This window comes from Ailuropoda melanoleuca, chromosome 17, assembly GCF_002007445.2.
Source record: "Ailuropoda melanoleuca isolate Jingjing chromosome 17, ASM200744v2, whole genome shotgun sequence".
Classification (NCBI taxonomy): Eukaryota; Metazoa; Chordata; class Mammalia; order Carnivora; family Ursidae; genus Ailuropoda; species Ailuropoda melanoleuca.
The window spans coordinates 39,718,149-39,726,477 of record NC_048234.1 but is presented as its reverse complement, the minus strand read 5'-3'; the positions used below and the strand labels follow the sequence as shown (position 1 = coordinate 39,726,477).

Sequence of the window (8,329 nt, the reverse complement as noted above, 5' to 3'; positions counted from 1 at the left end):
GGGGCTTGGGGACACGCAGTACAGGAATCTGGTTCCTGAAAGTACTGAGTTGTCGCAGGAGCGACCCTGGGAGATGGTCAGCAAGGACTCGTGGTAGGTGGTCCCAGGGGCAGGCACTCCCCGCAGAGAAGCCAAGACAGTAGACAGACGTGTTTCAGTTGTAACTGACGTCACATGGCCGAGGAGCGTGATCACAACCGGTAAGGACACAGAAGGGAAGGAAGATGGCAGTTTCTACTTAGGAGCCTCTTGTCCCCATTTCCTTCCCATTCATTTCCTCCTGGATGTTCCCCCTGTTTCTCTCCAGGGTGGGGTGGGCATTTTGGGGTGGGGGGACTTCCTGTCCTTGCAGGCCTTGTGGACCCTCCTAGCAGCTCATGTCATAGCCTCCCCTCCCCCATTCATTGTGAAATAAAAAAAATCACCTCTATGCATTTCCTGACACGCCCTGGGGGGAGCCGCCCTCTGTAAGACCCCCTTATATGGATCCTGAACACATTCCTGGGGGTGAAGTCTGTGTCTGCACAGCCGGGGGTGGCCTTACCTTGCCTTGCCATTCCATAGGCTTCCAGGTGCGCCCGATTAGCAACAGAAACGCCCCCTTGTCTGCATCTCCAATCAGTTGACAAGTCTAAGAACATATTTTTAAAGAAAGTCCCCTAGGGAAGCCCTGGGACTCCCTGTTCCAGAAACACAACCACAGTCATCTTGTTGGCCTGCAGGGGGCAGCAGAGCACTGGCCGGAGCAGAGTGAGCAGCTCCCTGGGTCCTTAGTGCAGGGGGCTGACCCTGGGGAGAGGATACCTTGCCCCCGGTGCCTCTGGGCAGGGTGGGGGTGAGGGTGGCCGAGGCCAGAGACTGTGGGCGCAGGAAGAACACGGGGCGGTCTGAGCTGGGCGAGGTCTGCTCCCCCAGTTCCCCGCGAAGTGAGTGGGGTCAGGGGTGGGCTGGAGCCCCTGGCGCTCTCCGGTGGGAACCCACCACAGGGGTCTCTTCCCAACTGCATTCTCAGTGCCCTCACATTGGGGCTTGAAATTGAAGCAGGAGAGCGAGTTTCTTGTCTCATGGAATCAAAGAATGAATCTCGTGGACAAAGAGTGAGCAAGCTTTAGAATTTTATTAAGCCAGGATATGGAGAAAGTTCTCTGGAGTGAGAGGGCTTTTATGGCTGGTCTTTCACTGAAAACTGACGGGGGAACTTAAATCTTTTTACCGCCTCTACCACTGATGGCACCGTTGAGTAGGGACAGGTGATAAATCTTTAATGGCTTACGTTTTGTTTAGGGTCTGGTCATTCTTTTGCATCACCATGTGACTGCCATAAAAGACCCCACCTCTGATGCCCAGAGCCGGATGGTCTGGTTGGTTCCCTTATCTCTAGCTTCCTTATGCCTCAGCATTTCTGGGATTTTGGTGAGCCTGATGACATAGCCCCTGCGTACCCCTCCCTAGCCCTGCCTGTCCCTTACCCATTCATCCCCCCAGAAAAGTAACCCTTACTGCCATTAGGGGATGGGATGATGACCGCTCTGGGTGCTTCCGGCAGTGGGGTGTGAGGAAAGGTAGTATCCGTCAGGGGTGGGTCCAGGGGGTCCTGATGGACAGCAAATGGTGCATGCATCTGCACATGCAAAAGGATAAGCATAAAACAAAGATTAGACCCAAAATTATGATCACATCCCTTAGGTAAGATCCCCAATTACCAAGTGTGTCAAATAGACCAATGGTTATCTTGCTTTTATTTGACTGATCACGAATGTCCCCTGTTAACAGGGACACCTTGCGGGAGTTACTGGTAATGTTAAAACAACACATGTGAGGAAACTCTTCACATTCCAAATGGTGTAGCGATAGTCAATAGTGGCTCAGTTCTTGAGAAGTCTCTCTCTGACTTCACTTAATTCTTGGTTGCGTGTATTTAGTGCCTGGAAAGTTTCATTTAGAGGCCTGCTGAGCAAGCATACTGTTTTGCTTATTTCATGTTACAATCCTAACGTAAGTCCTGGGAGTCCAATGGTGAGCTTTGAGACTCCTTTTACCAGGAGGGCTGTTGTATGTTTGGTTAAAGCCTTCATTTGTAATTAAATATCAATAGAGGTGGATTTTAGGATAAATATGACTATGAGGGATGGAACCATCAAGAAGCCCTTTTTGTTTGAGGTCTAGCCTTAACAANTCAAGAAGCCCTTTTTGTTTGAGGTCCAGCCTTAACAATATACTAATTATAAGGAATCGTTGGCAAGTGAGAGGAGACTTGTCTCAAGAGGTAAGGGCATCCCCAAGTGCGTCATCCAACCCAATCATAAAGAAAGTGGGGTCATCCATTATCTCCTCAAATCCATAGTTAACCCCATGAAGTGGGGTACATTCTGGTTCTTAAGGAGTGATTTTGTCGTCCCAGCTACACAGAACTGGTCATTGTGCAAATTGAGTTGTGTAATTGTTGGGGAATCAATCCCATTTTTCAGCTGTTCAAATAATTACATGCTCATGGGGTCCTGTTATAATTCCCACAGAATAACAAGCAAGAAGATTGTGTACACATGAGCTATTGTGGCAATTTCTCTCAAGTTTTCCTCAAGTTGTCTAGCTTAGGCAAACAACAAACATTTAAAGACAATCACAGCTAGAGTTTAACATCCACAAAGGTGTGTTAATAAAACATATTTTTTCTCTCTAAAATCACCCTTATTTCCAGAGCTAGCCAAATCAAGACTAATTTGTTTGCAAAACCAGTCCAATTTTAACAAACTTGGCCTAATTACTTCCATAAGCTCAGTAAGACTAGCAATTGGCCATATAGGTCTTTTAAGATCTGCTTTGCTGGAAATTTTATAAGGAATCTAGACTGAACTTTCAGTCGCCTCTCTCGGCCAGAAGCAAAGCCAAGTTTTGCCAACAGACATGCCTGCAATACCAGTAGAGGTGGGCGGATTTCTCTTCACGGGGTCCCCAAAGTATCCTGAGGTTCCTGCACCTGCCAGGAAGTGACATTCTTGACTCACCTGGTAAGGCTGCTGCGAACTCTGTAAACAAGGGATCAGGCCAACAGTTCCAAGGGGCTTTATGGCTCCATGTCTCATAAAGTCAACCTCAATTCTTGAAAGCTCTTTGGTCATATCTGAGTCTGTGCATGTCTCTATCAAATATGACATTCCAGTCAAAGCCTTGGTAAACTAACCAATGTTTTCATGTTACAAGGTGTCCTGCTACAAGGTAGACAGATTCTTACTGAACTTATGCAAATGACTATGATTGCCATGGAAGAAAGAATACTTACTGAGACCTTTTGAATATCAAAAGGTTCAGGTAGAGAGAAAAATTAAATGCTACAATTTGTTCACAAATGAATACTTTATCACATTTCTGTAAGTTATAGAAGTAGGCATGCACAGAGGCAAGACGATGTGAAGATACAGGGAGAAGATGGCCATCCGTGAACCAAGGAGAGAGGCCTCCCAGACTTCAGAAGGAACCAACCCAACCGACAGCTTGACCTTGGACTTCCAGCCTCCGGATATCTTAAGAGAAAGTTTCTTTAATCTGGAAGAGCAAACATTAGAGAGCCAGCAATGTTTCAAACAAGAGTCACAAAACTATCATCATTTTAGTTCTTTTAGTCCCAGGTTACTAATTCTTGTTAAAGGAAAAACACAGAAACTGGGCAGACAAAGAAAAGAGCAGATGACTTTGTTTACATTGTCTTATAAAGAGCAGACCAACAATTCAAGAAAACTGTCTTTTTAACTGAGAGAAAGCAGACTTTCAATCTTATATCAGTGTACTTTAAAATGCATCAACTTCCATCTCAGTCCATCCTGACCATACCTAAAATTCCTTTTCAAAGAAGTTTGAAATTCACAAGCCTTCTACAACTTTCCTTTGCATTCAGATTTTGTCCCAAGCCATTTCTTTCCAAACAACCAGTCTTATTTAGGACAAAATTAGCTTCATTTACCTTCAATAAAAATGTGTTTCCATTCTTTACATCTTTCTTAAGCATACAAGATTGCTTCCCTTATTTCCATCAGTCTTAATTCCATTTGACAGAATTTTAACTCTTAGAAGCATTAGTCTCCAGTGAAGGCAAAGTAGTAACCAACTGGTGAACGCTCACACCAAATTCTTTGGATGGCAAACTTATGAATCTATTAAGCACAAAGCATATTTTTTCCCAACAGTTTAAAATATCTGTAGTTTCTTTGCAGTAAGAAGTCAAAAGCACAAACCTACATAGCAATCGGCAGTTTAGCGCCCCGTTCTATCTGGAAAAGACCTGTACGTCCAATGAATTCAGTTCCACTTATCATCCAAGCAAAGCTTTCAAGTTTCAGGTTACCGAAGACTTTGAAAGCTATCGTGACAATTACCTGTGAAGACTTTGAGACAGACAAGATTAACCATCATTTTAAGTCATCTTTTTGTTAATAAATTGCAACAGAGATAATATGAGCTTCTTTGACCTTCAGTAAATCTTCATAGAATGAAAGTCGCAGTCAGTTTAAATACTGAATTATGTTCCAACTGGGCCCACTTAAAAGTCAATCAATTTGTTCCCCATTGTTAATTTTTACCCAGGGCACAGGTGGGGACATCTGAAGTGGGCAGTGTATGCAGGCGGCACCCAAGGTGGTGCAGAAACAGGAGGAGGGGTGGGGGAGGGGGAGACAGAAAAGGCAACATGTGTCCAGAAGGCAGAGGAAAAGGGTTCCTGATTCTAAGGCTCATCCACTCGGACAGATGAGCAAATGCCATGTTTTTTTTCCCCACCAACAGGTGGAATTGGGCAGTCTTTTGTTTCCCTGAAACAAAGGGAGTTCGGGCAGCTGTCTGGGAACATTCCTTAAAGTCCCTGTCCCTAGGTAGACTAACCACAGTTGGCTCCAAAGATAGTCATTAACCCAGGCAATGAATGAGGGAGAAGCCCCCACATCTGTTAGGAGGATCAGAGAGAGAGAGAGAGAGAGAGTCAGCGTCCCCTTTGTCTGGGATGGCCTGTGTTTCCTCCAGCAACCTGGGTTCTATTAGGAGGAGGCCGATTTAGATAATTATCACCCAGTAGATCAGGAGGGATCCTTTAAGTGAAGTACAGTGGGTTAGCATGTCTTGTTTTTCCTTCAGAGGCCGGTACCTGGAGGTCGACTTCAACCCCTGTTCGAGCGAGACATAGAAGCTGTTCCGGGGCCACTGCTATTCAGTAGTTGTTATCTGAGATAAGGTATCTCTTCCCAACAAGGGAGTTGGGTTTTCAGGCATGATTAGAAATGAATGAGTGAATATTATCTCTTCCCAGACACAGCAGAGGGCTTCCGAAAAGTATTTAGTCAGGGCTTCTCCCGAGACACCCCCTACCGTAACCTTAGGAGTGGTGAGGCCACCAGGATTGGAAAGGAGGGCAGAATAGAGGCCCCTGTATCCAGAAGGAAACTGATTTTGTTTCTTTCCATCTCCAGTGTGACCTGAGGCTCCTGTGTGGTGGTGATCTTCTGATAACAGAGCTATCGAGCCCCAGCCTGTCAATCTTGTTGGAACCCTCGAGAAGGGGACAGGCCCCCAGACCTTCGTCCATGAGGACAGTCACTCTTCCTGTGTTTTCCTTTGCAGATAGGACAGGGCCGTGGTGGCTTTTTGGGGCATTCTCGTTTGAAGTGCCCCATTTGCCCACATTTGTAACAGGCACCTGGGTTCCTCAGGTTGACGGGACGGCTTGTCCTTTTAGGGCCGCCACTAGAAAAATGGCTTTCTCTTGTTGACTCCTTTCCTTTTCCTGGGCCTGCTGTGGGTCTCTATCAAAGAAGACGGAATTAGCCGTCTTTGGGAGGGCCTCTAGGGAGCTGTCCAGACCGATGGCCATCTTTCGCAATTTCCTCCAAATATCAGGAGCTCATTGAGTTACAAACTTATGTTTTAATATTATTTCTCCCTCTGGAGTATCCGGGACCAGAGAGGTATGTTTTATTAGAACCTCTCTCAGTCTCAGAAGTTAGAAGAGGGCTCAAAGGACCCCTGAACGGCACAGGCCATCTTAGAATAGTTTAAAGGCTTCGCCCTAGCCCAATCCTTCTAAAACACATGCCTTTTGTTTCCAGATTCCCAAGGAATGATCACAGTCATGGGGTGTTCTAGAAACCGCCTGTTTACCAGTGGGCAAGTCTCTTCACCTACTTGTGTTCTTCCCCATACACGGGTTCATCCCCCAAGGCGCCAGCAGCCTGTAGGGCGGCTTGCTTTTCAGTAAAAATCAACATTCATCTTTTCAGTCTAATTCAAACATTTGAGTCAAATTTTGAAAGGCTTCAATATATTGGTCAGGGTTACAAGGTGAATGTTCCCAAATCCCTTTTAATCTGTTTAAATCTTGGAGACAGAACGGTACATGTACCTTAATTGGGCCGAATTCACTAGGCCCGTCATTTAATGGACATAACGAGTGCAGCTTTTTTCATCGGGGAGACTTTTGGTCCCCGGCATCCTGGGGTAAGGAGGGCAAGAAGGCTTAGAGGGTGGTACACCGGGGAAGGAACCTCAGGGACTGAGTTACTAGGTATTTGCTTTTCTTGGTCTTTTACGGAGGCCAGGAGAATGGGGCCCAATTTATAGATCTTCCATAAATCTGTCTGCTCTTCCAGAGTGAAAAAAGCCTTCACATGAGGAACTTCAGCCCATTTACCCTCTCTTCTAACTGTAAGATAGTATTATATTTAATACTTCCCTCTGGGGGCCAAATTTCACCATGCTTCAGGCGACACTAAGACCAGGCCAGAGAACAGAAAAAATTCATGCATTTCCTTTTAAGCGTCTGTGGATCAAACTTTTCCCAGGCTTTCAGGTGCATTCCAGAGGAGTCCCTGCAGAGGATAGTGTGTTTCGCATCTCTCGATCCCGGTAGGAGTGTCACCCTGTACCAGTTACAGAGAGGGGACTATGAATGTGTCCCTGCATAGCAGCTCTCTCTTGTAAGCCAACGGGTCCCTTAGCTGGCCTACCCAAGGTGAGAGGATGGCCTAACGTCTTGGGTTGAGGAAGTGATCAGGCCAGCAGGAACAGCCATCCTTACCTGCTCTGGTCACCTGATCCCCCTGGTCTCCTCTGGATTTCCCAAAAGTCTGGCCTAATCATGATGGGTTTAACAAGGTCAACAGTTTAAACTTTGATATTCTCTTAGAAGGCTAAGAATGCCGGCGAAACAGCTAAGGTCTCTTACTGGAACGTGTGTGCTTCTTATGCATGAAGCTTCCCTGGGGTGTGACCCCCAGGGCCGGTCTCCAGCCTTTTATGTGTCATGGAAACCCCAGGTCACCAGTGGTGACCAAAGGTCAAGTTCAGAGCGCTGGATTAAACAATCCTGTTGTGTGCTCCCTGGATGAACCTTAAACAAAGCAGGAATCCTTTTTAATGGCCTCCTTCTTCAGAGCTCTCTTGATTGGGCTCTCGGTGTTTGGTCACAGAAGTTCACTTGCATCCCCAGCCCAATGGTGCCTGATTGATCAGGCTAATTATAAGCCAATTTCAATTACCGTGTCCTCACCTGACCCTTCGAGCACTTTTTCTGTCCGTATACCTGATGTCTCATTTGCAAGTGTGGCCCTGTTGAGGGGTGCAGGCCCTGAGACTGCCATCGTCATAGTTCCATAGTCTTTGTTGTTGGCACAAGAAAGTCTCAACTCTGTGACCCATTAAAGCCCCAGCCACCAATGCAACCAATCGAGCAGTTGGCCGGGGGTTTGTAATTCCCGCCTGAATGCCCAAAGAATTCCAAGGAGAGTAAACGCCCAGGAGACATCAGGCTGCCTCCAACTTGTCCCATAAAGAGATAGCTCTTACCCTGCCTGCCGATAATTTGGGTTTTAATTCCTGGCTGTGATTGAACCTAAATTGTACCCAACAGAAAAACATACGTCTTACCATGCAGCAAAAAATGAGGGAAAGGTTGTTCTTCCTAAACTAAGTTCTCATGAAAGACACTTGAAGAGAAAATGTCTTATATCTACACAGGCAACACCTTCCCCCAGACGACAAAGTCGGCGGGACCACTTTCAGAACCGTTGAGCCCATGACTTCCCAGGTGCTTAGAGAAGGCATTGCCGAGAATAAAAAGTGATTCTAAATCCTGAAATGAACCCCTGATTAGAAGGGTGTACCAGGGGCGCCTGGGTGGCACAGCGGTTAAGCGTCTGCCTTCGGCTCAGGGCGTGATCCCGGCGTTATGGGTTTGAGCCCCACATCAGGCTCCTCTGCTATGAGCCTGCTTCTTCCTCTCCCACTCCCCCTGCTTGTGTTCCCTCTCTCGCTGGCTGTCTCTATCTCTGTCAAATAAATAAATAAAATC

General features: G+C 46.4%; 1 long non-coding RNA gene across 1 annotated transcript; it reads left to right on the top strand.

Moving 5' to 3' along the window:
• The first annotated feature begins 20 nt into the window (after nucleotides 1-20).
• LOC117796977 lies at nucleotides 21-8,229 on the top strand. The gene is made up of 3 exons (XR_004621777.1): nucleotides 21-200; nucleotides 5,122-5,218; nucleotides 5,454-8,229. It is a non-coding gene; the product is annotated as an uncharacterized LOC117796977 (long non-coding RNA).
• The last annotated feature ends 100 nt before the right edge of the window (nucleotides 8,230-8,329 follow it).